Genomic DNA, 13,640 nt, shown 5'->3' on the forward strand with positions numbered 1-13,640 from the left:
TTAATCTCCCTTTGATCAGGTTCTAGCCCAATCCGATCATAGTCCGTAGCGACTCCCAAGGCAGCAATGCGATCCAAGAGCTCGTTTAAGGAGGAGAGCTCCATTGGATCCATCTGTTCGGCGAGTGTCGATTTGACGTGGAGGCTGTTTTCGATGACCCGAGAATTCATCGTCGGCGCGGCGGCCGAACAGGCGGTCATAATGAACCCGCCTAGTCAGAGAGTTTGGCCGACAGCCAAAGCTCCCCCAACAGTAGTACCGTCATTAAAGATGAGACGAGACATGCTTCCTTCTGGCGACGGCACAGAGGAACTCTCAATGAAAGCACCAATGTCGGTGTCAAAACCGGCGGATCTCGGGTAGGGGGTCCCGAACTGTGCGTCTAAGGCGGATGGTAACAGGAGGCAGGCGACACAATGTTTTACCTGGGTTCGGGCCCTCTTGATGGAGGTAAAACCCTACGTCCTGCTTGATTAATATTGATGATGTGGGTAGTACATGAGTAGATCTACCACGAGATCGGAGAGGCTAAACCCTAGAAGCTAGCCTATGGTATGATTGTATGCTGTCCTACGGACTAAAACCCTCTGGTTTATATAGACACCGGAGGGGCTAGGGTTACACAAGGTCGGTTACAAAGGACGAGATATACTTATTCGTATTGCCTAGCTTGCCTTCCATGCCAAGTAGAGTCCCATCCAGACACGAGATGAAGTCTTCAATCTTGTATCTTCATAATCCAACAGTCCGGCCGAAAGATATAGTCCGGCTGTCCGGAGACCCCCTAATCCAGGACTCCCTCAGGGGCCATTACCTTTCCAGGGGAATACTGCTTCTCAACGGCGACTATCTCCTCAAACTCGGTCTTGAGCCTCACATAGGTGCCAATGAGAGTTCCTGGGTAGGCACGGTGGGGCCCTTGCTGTTCTTCCAACTTCGTTTGAGGTGTTCGTCCGCCAACGTCCTCAAGTCTTTGGCCAATGCTTGTTTCTTGAAGTTCTTCATCTCCATGGGTTGGCCCACCGACATGGTGAACTCGTTGGTCAGTGCTCGCTTCCTGGAGATCGCTGTCTCCAGTGGGTTATCCGCTGACAACTCTTTGCCTAGTGCTCCAGGATCCATCAATGAACTGACAAACAAAAAGCAATCAAAAGGAAACCACAATCGCAATGAAAACGGGAAAACAATAGGATGTGAGAATCGGTCGGTGCTTCGCAAAAAGAAGATTCTTGGAATGAAAATATAGCAGCATAACTGATTCGCCCACCTTTGCTTCGTCGGTACAAAGGAAAAATGACAGAAGTGAGTAGCATGGAGTGAGGTTTTCTTCAAGAACGGGAAGAAAGGGATTGAACGAGCGTTCCAGTGAAATGTTGGTTGCTTCGTCCAGTCCAACTTGGAGGCCACCTTACCACTGCTGGTAAAGGTGTGGGTTTTGTGATATGACGGGTCATGAAGGCCACACTGGGGTTACAGGTGAGTCTCGACTGTAGCACCTCGCTATGATTTGGTGGATGGCACGCGGGCCCGGATGCTTTGAAATGTCCCACATATAGATAGAGCGCCTAGTCATATAGGAGTGCTCAATATTGTGCACCGCGACCAAGGCGGAGAGGAAAATGAGAGAACTACGTAGTTAATGCATGTGTTTAATTAGGGTAGTTTTGTAAAGTATGAGATACATTCCTCCAATCGCAGAATGCCTTGGTTCATGAGATTTGAGATTTGAGCCCTATAAACCGGAAGGGAGGGAGTACTGCACACGGTGTAGTCTAGTCACTTGTTGAAATCTCTAGAAAGGCAAATACTCCTTTCCGGTTTACAGGGCTATACTACTCCCTCCGTCTAGGTGTGTAAGTCATCTTACGAAAACCAAATAGTCCCAAAACACTTACGCGCGGTGCATTAACTTCTACCTTGTTTCTTGTTTCTTGACATATCAACCGATAAGAGATGAGAGGTGTGCATTCTTTTAATGACTTGCAATGGCTAGTTCATTGGATGCAATGCTACTAATTAGCAAATAAACATTGGTGACCCCAGGAGGAAATGGTGCTAAGCGCGTGGACCTATGCAGAATGAGTATCAACCAATGGATAATGGAGTTTAATTGTTATACAATAGCAATTTTGTCTCATGCAAGAGCCTGGCTAGTATTCCAAGGAACCGCACCACGCGAGCGTTCGCAACTGCCACGTTCGGGTTGCGCTTGGCTAGTCGCCTCTTCGAGAAGACGAACAATAATGATGTTACTCCTACTTCTATAGTATTGAATCCACTTCTGCATGTCCGTCCACCTCGTGCGGGAGGGATAGCGAAAGCTTCAACTTACTGCTCCTGCCTTTGCGTCTATGACGGGTGGGCCCAACAGGTGGTTGGTCCTCCTGTCATGCAGCCAAAGGCAGGTGCAGTTAAGGCACCGGTGCTCAGTCCGCGAGGGAGAGGGTGTTGTAGTAATCAAATTTCTCGGTCTTGTACGAGTTGACGAAGATAGGGGTTGCTTGCTTGCTAGGGTTTCCCACTACATATATATAGGCCGGAGCCTCCGCGCTTGCTTGCTAGGATTGCTCTATTCACACACTCTCATCCTCTCCAGATTTAAACAAGATAGGGACGTATCCACCTCCGCCGGTGAAGGGGAGGAGGGGCAGAGTTTAGGCCGTCGTCGATAGCGAGGGAGGAGACCCACTGCCGGCCGCACCGTTATCTCTGGCCGAGCGCCGGCGCGGGAGGTCCTCCAATCCCTTCGTTGTTTCCTGTGGGCGGATCCGGCCTCCCGCCGCCCACCTATCCACATCTCTACGACCTTCAGGTATATCTTCGTTCAAAACCGCCTTAGCTCTACTTCCCCAGTTCGCTACGTCGCTGCATGTGCATCATTTTCTACGTCTCAGCCCCTCTCGATCGGATGGTCCAACGTCACATATTTTTTTTCTTCTATTGTTAGAGGTAAAGCTACTTCATGGAGTCGAATCTTGTACTCCCTCCGTTCGAAAATACTTGTCATTAAAATGGATGTATCTAGATGTATTTTAGTTCTAGACACATCCATTTTGATGACAAGTAATTTCGGACGGAGGGAGTACTTGGTTCAAACAAGAAATAAAGTGGGGGTGGGGGAATTTAGTATGTACATCAAACTTGGTACAAATAGGAAGGAAAGGGGGCGAAAGTAGTACAGACTGGTCATCCAACCGGTCTCTTGGCCGAAAAGGGAAATATAGGGGTAACGTTGTACACAGAGGTATGACCAGGACTAGATTTGCTATCCGCACATAGGAGTAGGTGGCTAGAGTGAACAAAAATGGGACCAACCCAGATATGTTTCTTGGATGTTTGTTTCTCGGGGCAACAAACTATGAATCACCACTTTATGCCCCTGTTTACGTACATGGTGCTGGACTGCTGGTGCACCCACTGTCCCATGCCCTTATACCAAATATTTAGGCTCCGCTCAGAATAAAGGGGCAGAAAACATAGGTCTTGATGAAAATAGAGGAATTGGAAAGGAATGTAGGTATAAATCTATGGAACAGCGAACCGGAGGAAACTCTCAAGAGAATGTGTTGGGATGGACTACGAAATGTACAGATTTGTTTTTTTAGAGTAGCATGCAGGGCAATATGAGATTCTATTTGTTTATTCAGCTGCACAGTGACTACTCTTGTCCTCACCTCATGTACCACACATAGGTTGATTTTTTTTATTCCGGCAACACAGCACAGCAACCTGTCTAACGCATGGCAGCGAGCGCCTGCCTCGGGCTTCCGCCCAAAAAATGAGCAGCGTGTGGATGTTTCTAATCCTATGGAATTAGTACTACCAGACCAGCTTTCCTATGAAACACTATTCACCTTTCCCATGTTCCGAACGGTTGGAAGGGAAAGAATACCGTAGGAATTGTGTTCCTATGAAAATCCTGCACCAAACCTGTGAACCGAACGCAGCTTTAGCTATTCTTAATCTAATGTCCCTGGTAAAAATGAAGCCATGCCACTGTTATAAGCCATGACAAGTTTAGCCAAATGTTTTTGCCTGTAATTTTTTGAGACTCTGACTGTTTCTTATGTGCCTTTTTGTGCAAACAGGGATATCCAATTCACCAGGTTGCTGTTGTGACCTTTTGGTGCACTGCACAAAACTCTTCTTAAAAGAAATGACTTTTGTGTTGTTTAACTAGAATGTCAGAATGGAACAGTTGGTTCATTTTGGTGGAACTGCACAAAGGGAGATCTGTGTTCCAATCCTCGTCATCCATATTGGCGCCATAACCTTCCTTTAGGTAAGAATGATATTTAATGCATGTGTTCATATCTATTTCCCGACTACCATGAGAAAATAATGCTGTTTTTTACTAGTACACTTGTACTCCCTCACTGACAAAACCAATTCTGAATTAGAAGGCCAATCATGTACTTGGTTTCACCAACTAGTGTGGAGAAGGAGAAACAGAGCATGAAGAGGAAGAAGAAGAAGAATAAACAGTGCCAAGGCAATCTTGCTGAAGCCAGAGGCCTCAGTCGAGGCCATTCAAGGGCTCCGGCAACGACTACCTTACATGTGAGACGATCCTCCAGGGAGCCCTTCCACTTCTGCTGTCTCACTTAATTAATTAGGAGTACTTATGTACCACTAATTTATTACTGCCTAATTTTCCTGTTGGAGTTAAACAAATCTTTAGTAGGACCCTATGCTGAATCATGTATGTGTGTATGTTTGTCTATGGAGGTGAATCATGTGGTGGAGCAGGGAGGGAATATTATTAGTGTCATGACATAATAATGCTATTGTTTTGCATGTCAATTTATTGCAATTGGTTCAATGAAGCAATGTTTTGCGTATTGTCCATCATGAATTTGATGCTACTGGTTGAGTAATACGCTAATGTCTTCCTATCCTTTCTCACTAAGCTAATGAAGGTTTCACCTTGTTCCTACTTGTGCAAACAGGGATCATGTTGTCCCAATCATACATTAAATGGAACTACGCCAAGGATTCTCCATTTCAGTTGAACTGCACAAAAAATTTGGGTGGTTCATTTTCTCAACCGTCTCCTTTCTCGTCTTCAATGTAGAATTTTGGCGAGATACATGACCAAGATGACTCAGTAAACTGGTTGGATGAAAGTAGTGGCCAAGTTGCTCAAACCTCCCTCGACACGAGGCCACTATTTGAGGATAAACCTACAAGCAAAGTTCAGATTGTCTGTGCTGCCTCTTATGTACTCGAAAGTTTACCCGTACAAGAACTAATTTTAGCAAGAAGTACCTCCGATTGAACACCATTTACCAGTCTGTACCCTAGGTAATTAAAGTTCGTCCATGGATCATATTGGCTGTGATCTCAATCATTTGGATGCATAAAAATACTGAACATGTATATCTGAATCTTTTTGTAAATTATGTATGAATATTGTCGTGTGATCTGTCAATCATTTGGATGCATAGATATGCTGAGCTTGTGTATATATGAATCTTTTGAGTTGTTGATTGTGAATGTTGGCTATGGATATGAACGTGTCCTATGAACCTGAGTTTGATATGAATGTTTACCTTTTCTGTTGTATTTGTGTGTGAACTTGTTAGTATGCCTACTGTGGGGTATAAAACGCAGGTCTCTTATAAAAGTAATGCTGTGTCCAATTTATGTTTTCCCGTCTAACCACATTATATATATTTATATTATTACTATTATCGTATATTTTATAGAGACTTATATATACATTATAAAAACATCCCAACTTATAAAAGTAAATGTTTAACGGAAGTTGGCAAGGAAAATCCTGGTGATTGTGTACAAAAGCTTGCGAAGATTTGAAGGACCAATTTAATAATAACGCGCTCATTTTTATTTTGAGCAATAACTCGCTAATTTCTTAATTATATATATATAATGTTCCTCTCCGATTTATTTTTTGATATTAATTGCTCCTTCTAACATAACAGTATACTCCCTCCGTCCGAAAATACTTGTCATCAAAATGGACAAAAAGGGTTGTATCTAAAACTAAAATACATTTAGATACATCCCTTTTATCCTTTTTGATGACAAGTATTTTCGGACGGAGGGAGTATTTATAACGAGCCCACCTAATACGTGTATTTCAAGGAAGTGCAAATGGGCTGGGATTTCTTAGAAAATATAAATGGGCCTGATTGACGCGAAATTATTTGTTCACCCAGCCCAGCAAATGGACTGTACATTCTAGAAAACATGGGTTAAATATATGCCACATTTTTGTAGGCTAACATGTGGGCCAATAGGTCGAAGCCTACGCAGGGCGTTGTCAACTTGGTCAACAAATGATTGTGTCATCCACAGTCATTGGATTTATATCCAACGGCCGTCATGCACCTTCAATCTCTCATCTTCTTCCTCCAGCGTCGCCGGGACCGCCTGGTCCGGCCTCTGGCGGCTAGCGGCTCTGCTTAGCATGCATCGCTGCGAAGCGCTACCCCACCGCCGGCCAGGCTATCCCTCCACCCCTCGACACCTCCTGTTATTCTCCATAGACTACAGCCTCACACCGCAACAGAACCAGTTATAACCCTTCTCCTCCTCTCAATCTGTGACTCCACTGCCGCATTTTCCCATCTCTGAGTCGTTCCCATCCAGGGCCTCGCCGTCGTCCACTGCCTTGTTGCGTTCGGTGCGGCGTGGTCAATAAACGAGAGTCATCGGAAGAGGACTTTACATGGAGAGCCTAACGGCTGGGACCCACGAGGTCCATGGTCGCACGCAAGGAAAGTTCCTCCTTATTAAGCTGAAGAAAAATGTTTCCTCCACCTGATAGCTGGGACCCACCGACTGTATCTTCGAACGGAAGGAAGGGCCTCCTTGTTTTGCGAAAAAATTATTCATCCCATTGACAGCTGGGACCCGTCAGATTTGGTGACTGACTTGTGGGCCTACTAAGCGGACGTGTACGCATGGCTTTGTCAACTTAATCAACAAATTATTCTAGCAGCTGGACCGTTGGATGTTAATCCAACATCAGTGCTCCTTCTTCAAGCTCTGTTCTTGCTCCTGTCTCCCGTGGGCGACACCGCGGCTGTGCTACCGCGCACCCGAACCAGTGAAGTTTCCCACTCCTCTCCATCTGCGACTCCACTACAGCTTAATAAATAGTAACGTCTTCGGTTTTAGCCCGGTTTTCCATAGATTAACCGGGTAATTTTCTTCTTCTTAATTAATCGACGAGGCAATTCTTTTGCCTCCGTTTCGAAAATAAATAAATAGTAACGTCTAACTGAGCCAGTTAGTTAGATGCATACACTTGGTGTAGTAGGATCTTTATTTAGTTTGATGCATACACTTGTTCTTTTTTGGTAGCCCTTTTGTAATGATGGCTGATGTTTGGTTTGGAAGAGAGAGCTGCGTCTTCATTCTTCTGGCATGCTTACTGCTTCTGTTGCACCCCCAGCCCTGGTTGCTGCTGCTGCTGTTTTCAATGTACAATCAGTAGTATATTTCGTCTATTGGTTGAATAAATGTGTTGTTGGAACGACAAACACAATGTTTTGGAAGTCGTTGCACGGTTCGATCCTTTAGTGCCCCGTACCGTACGTATCGCATACTATTTATCATACAGAACACATTTTTTTTGAAACTCGGAACACATTTTCCACTTGTTGATAACATCAAGCCCACTGATGAAGGCCCAATAGAGAAGCCCATAATTAACTGGAAGGGAGGCTCTCACATGAATCCGGCCTAGGTACATGCTCATGGTCCCCTAAACGTAAATAAGTAAATAAATAAATAAATAAATAAAGCTAAATGCTCATGCACCAGTTCTTTGGGAAAATAGGTAGCCCAGTACTTCTTTTTGAAGAATACCCAAGCTAGGCCTATTTGTTTTCTCTGAATTAGTGGGCTACAAATCTTTCAAGAAGAGGAGGGATGCATTCCGGCCTGGCTTAAGAGTATGGTCAATGTCTGTTAAAAGTAATATCAAAAGGGGTTGAAAATTCCAAAAAAATTATAGCAAATGGGATATAAGTTTCTTTTTTTGTTTTTGTTCTTCACTGATATCTTATACGTATTTCATTGGATTTAACATCACATAGTACTAATTTATTTTTAAATTTGTTTTAGTCTGGCTATTAATTTTGGATTAAGAATATTTCGTTCCCCAGCAAAAATTTGTGAATTTTCAAAATTTCCCACATATTTAGTTAATTTTTTGACACTGGTACTGACCAGAAAATGGCCAGTAATTCTCAAAATGGAAAACGGGCTGCAATAAATTCCATATGAATTAGAAAATGAGTAAAAATTATAAAAATAATAGCAAATGGGCTGTACACGCCAGAGATTTCGAGGCTGGCTTGTTTACGCAAGGGTTTGTCAGTGAACACACGATTCTAGCAGCAGTTTGTGTTGGATGTCCATCCAACGGCCGACGTGCTTCTTCAATCTCTGATCTTCCTGCTCCAGCCACCTAAACTAGCGCCGGTGGGACTGGCTGCTCCCTCCTCTTGTGGCCCACTGTGATGACGCGTAGGCTTCCCTGGCCCACCCTACTCCCTCCACTGGCCTGGCCGCACGCAATCAACTGCCTCCTTATTACGTGAAAAAAATGATTCCTCCCACTGACATCTGGGGCACACCGGTTGGGAGGCTGACCTATGGGCCTACTAAGTTGACATGTACGCAGGGCTTGTCAACTTAGTCAACAAACGATTCTAGAAGCAGTAACCGTTGGATTTGAATCGAACGGTCCTGCTGCTTCTTCAATCGCTGCTCTTCTTGCACCAGCCGCCCAAACCAGCGCCGGGGAGACCGCCTGCTCCTGCCTCTAGTGGCCGGCTGTGTTGCCGATGAGGCCTCATCGCCCCCTACTACTCCCACCGCTAGCCAGGCCCTGCGGCGACGGCAGCCTCACACTGCAGCCGAACCAGCGAACCCTCGTACTCCTCTCCGCGTGGGCATCCACTGCCGCGTCTTCCCTGTCTCCGTGTCGTCCCCTTCCTAGGCCTCGCCGTCGTCCACCGCCTTGGTGCTCTCGGCGCAGCGTGGTCAACATGGTCAATGATATTCCATCGGAAGAGTACTGTACGTGGAGAGGCTGACAGCGGGGTCCACGGCCACATCCCAGTTTTTTTGTGATTTGGCAAGTAAGTCGCTTTGTCAGGCCTGTTGGGCTAAAAATCTTTCAAGACGAGGTGAGCTTTCATTCGGCTGGCCAAGAAAATGGCCCATCAATAATGAGAAATGGGATGTACATTTTTAAAACACATCAAACCGGCAATTAGTTTCAAATATGTTTTTTTCATTTCGAGATTTGAAATTACATTAATTTTTATGGTTGGAGAATTTGTTGGATTTTATATTGATATACATTTATTTTTAAAATCCATTTGAATGTGAGTCGAAATTTCGGGATTAAAAACAGTTCAGACTGCACGAAATATGCAAAATTTCGTATAATTTTTTAACCGTGGCCACAATATGGGCTGTAATGCTAACAAAAAGAATATGGGCTCCAAAAAAACCTTAATAATTAGCAAATGGGCTGTAAATTATTAGAAATAATGGCAGATAGGTTGTATGTTGTTTTCCATAGATTTGAGGCTTTCCTAAAAAAAGGTTGACGCACAAGCAGTGACTGTTGGATGGCCATCCAACGGCCATCGTGCTTCTTCAATCTCTGCTCTTCCAGCTCCAGCCGCTCAAACAGGCGCCGGCGGGACTGCCTGCTCCCTCCTCCCCGCGGCCGGCTCTGCTGCTGCGTAGGCCTCACTGCCCCACCGTACTCCCATCGCTGGCCTAGCCATCCCTCTACTCACCCACACCTGCTGTTATTCTCTGGCGACGACAGATGAACCAGTAAACCCTCGTACAGTCGTACTCCCCTCCGCGTGGGAAACAACTGCCGAGTCTTTCCTGCCTCCGTGTTGTTCCCTTCCTAGGCCTTGCCGTCGTCCACCGCCCTGGTGCTCTCGGCGCGGCCTGGTCAACGTGGTCAATGACCGACATGCATCTGAAGTGGACTTTACGTGGAGAGGCCTACAGCTGGGTCCACGGCCGCACGCAAGGAAATGCCTCCTTATTACGCGCAAAATAATGATTCCTCGACCTGACATTAGGGACCCATCGAAAGGGCCTCTGTATTTCGCGAAAAAAACGTTACCGCCGCTGACAGCTCGGACCCACCAGCTATATCTTCGCACGCAAGGAAGTGCCTCGTTATTACGCACAAAAAATTGAATACCCCCCCTGTTAGCTGGGACCCAGTATAGTGGCAGGCTGACTTGTGGGCCTACTAAGTTGACGGGGATGGAGGGCTTTGTCAACTTAGTCAATATGCACGATTCTAGCTCCAGTGACCGTACGATGTCCATCCAACAGCCGTAGTGATTTTTCAACCTCTGGTCTTCTTGCTACAGCCGCCCAAACCAGCGTCGGTCGTGCCTCGTGCTCCTGCCTCCCGTGGCCGGCTGTGATGCGACGGAGGCCTCACCGCCCCCTACTACTCCCACCGCTGGCCAGGCCATCCCTCTACTCACCCACACCCCCTGTTATTCTGCGGCGACGGCAGCCTCACACCGCAATGAACTAGTGAACCCTCATACTCCTCTACGCGTGGGCATCCACTGTTGCGTCTTCCCCGGCTCCGCGTCGTCCCCTTCCTAGGCCTCGCCGTCGTCCACCGCCCTGGTGCTCTCGGCGCGGCGTGGTCAATGTGGTCAAGGAACGGCTTCCATCGGACGTGGACTGTACGTGGAGAGGCTGACAGCTGGGTCCATGGCCGTAGCAAGGAAGTGCCTCCTTATTACGTGCAAAATAATTATTCCTCCACCTGACAGCGGGGACCCACCGGATGGGCCACCGTATTTCACAAAAAAAATGTTTGCCCCTGACTGCTGGGACCCACCAGCTACATCTTCGCACGCAAGGAAATGCGTGACAGTCGGGACCCACCTGGTCGAAGCGTATGTAGAGTTGTCATTTTGGTCGCGAACGTGTACGTACATATATACTGGTGGATGTAGAGGAGCGCACGTGTCGTAGTAGAGGCGGCCAGGGTGCAAGAAAGAAAATGCGGCCACGTATGTGTACATACGGGCAGGGTCTCGAGCGCCTACTCGCGCATACGTACGGCCAGGGCTCGTGTACATGGCTGGGTCAGAACGGAGAAACAACATCGTCGTCGTGTTCATGGGGAGGCAATGGAATGCGTGGTGCTCATGGGGAGGCAATGGAATGCGTCGTGTTCATGGGGAGGCAACGGAATGCGTCATGTTTATCGGGATGGTTTGGACGGAACATGCGATGGAAACAAGGCCTGGCGTACCGCAGAACGGAGGAAACGGCCTTGTGTTCGACTGGCCATGTTCGAAACGGCATCCTGTTGATCGGGAGGGGTCTGGCGTACCACAAAATGGAGGAAACGGACCTCCTACGGTTGAAACGGGGGCCCTATTCATCGGGAGGGGTGTGGCATACCGCAAAACAGAGGAAACAGACTTGTGTTGGAGCGCTACGGTCGAAACGGGGGTCATGTTCATCGGCAGGGGTGTAGCGTACTGCAAAACGGTACTCCACGGGATACTGTTCATCTCCACCGTCGACCCCCTCCAACCTCCACGAGCTGCTGTTCATCCACCGTCGACCTCCTCCAGCCTCCACCCGCGACTGTTCATCCACGGGCTCCTGTTCATCCTGCCTCCACCGCGCGCTACTCCAGCGGCTACTGTTCAACCAGCCCTCTCCACGGACTCCTATTCAACCACCCCTCCACGTGCTACTGTTCATCCTGCCCTCCACCATCTACTGTTCATCCTGCCCTCCACGGGGTGGTCCTGTTCATCCAGCCCTCCACGGGGTCCTGTTCATCCAGCCCCAACCGGCTCGATCGATCGGGGTCTTGCTCATCCAGAGGCAACACCACGGGGTCCTATTCATCCACCCCAGCGGGAACTGTTCATCCAAACCACCCCCCCGCAACGCTCACTGTTCTTCCAGACGTAGCATCGATCGGCTTCAGTTAGCAGCAGTAGCGAAGGAATCGCTTGATCGGGTTCAGTTAACAGCCATCGATCGATCGCTTGGATTCAGTAACGCGTATCCTGCAGTGCAATCGCTCGGGTTCAGTTAGAGCCCAACACCTCGCTCGGGTTCAGTTAGAGCCAATGCCTCGCACACACGCGCGTACGTGTACAAGAGAAGCGCGCATCGCTCGGCCCCCGACCTCCCACCGTAACCGGGAACTCCCCAAAATTTTCCTCCCCCTCGCTTCTACCACAGTTTTTTTCGTCATGGACGGCCCAAAGAATGTCATGTAGCTGCGTCTCCGGCCCGCCCAGGATGAAAAGCCCATTTTCTGTAATGATTTTTTGTCATAGAAGTAGGAGCCCACCACATCTATGATGATACCGGGTTTTGTCACAATTATCGTCATAGAAGTGTCATATGTATGACATAATTTTTTTTCGTTCGGCCCAAAATGTGACGGATGTGTCTTTTTTGTAGCGAATGTCTTTAGGATCCTCATAACTGCAGTCAGATTCTTCTTCAGATGAGGAAACAGCCTTTGCCTTCAAAGCGCGAGCTCGGCCATAGTAGGGACCATAGATATCTCTTTTCTCAGATAGCTGGAACTCATGTGTGTTGAGCCTTTCAAGTATGTCAGATGGATCGAGAGTCTTGAAGTCAGGGCATTCTTGAATCATCAGGGCCAGGGTGTCAAATGAGCTGTCGAGTGATCTCAAGAGTGTCTTGACTATTTCATGTTTGGTGGTCTCAGTGGTGCCGAGTGCATGAAGCTCATTTGTGATGTCAGTGAGGCGATCAAACGTCAGCTGAACATTCTCATTGTCATTTCTCTTGAAGGGGTTGAAGAGATTGCGAAGAACACTGATCCTTGAGTCTCTCTGGGTTGATACGCCTTCATTGACCTTGGAGAGCCAGTCCCAGACTAGCTTCACAGTTTCCAGAGCACTCACATGGCCATACTTTTCTTTGGTCTGATGACCACAGATGATGTTGGTAGTAGAATCCAGTTGAATGAACTTCTTGACATCAGTTGGGGTGACGCCTTCACCGGCCTTGGGAACGCCATTCTTGACGACATACCAGAGGTCGACATCAATGGCTTCAAGATGCATGCACATCTTATTCTTCCAGTAGGGGTAATCAGTGCCATCGAAGACAGGGCACACAATGGAGACTTTGATTATCCCTGCAGTCGACATAGCTAAAACTCCTGGTGGTTAAACTGAATCACACGGAACAAGAGAGCACCTTGCTCTGATACCAATTGAAAGTGCTAGTTATCGACTAGAGGGGGGGTGAATAGGTGATTTTTATGAAAGTCTTCAATACATGGGGGGTTTGAAAACAACTAGTAGAAATGAACCTATTAACATGCAGTGGAAGGTAGACTACACTAGACAAGCCATAGTTAAGTAAGCAATGAAGTGAAAGTACGAAGACTATCAACAGCTAGGTAGTATGGATCAAGATGGAAGATAGTTTGAAGCCAATCAACAATAGTCTTCACTCAGTGAAGACAATCGGATCATGCTAGTAGACAATGACTTCACAAAGACAAACTATAAGTATAGAGAGAGGTAAGGATAAAACCAGTTGCTTGGTGAGCACAGGTGTTCGTTGGACCAGTTCCAGTTGCTGTG

Source organism: Triticum urartu, chromosome 2 (genome assembly GCF_003073215.2).
Source record: "Triticum urartu cultivar G1812 chromosome 2, Tu2.1, whole genome shotgun sequence".
Taxonomy (NCBI): Eukaryota; Viridiplantae; Streptophyta; class Magnoliopsida; order Poales; family Poaceae; genus Triticum; species Triticum urartu.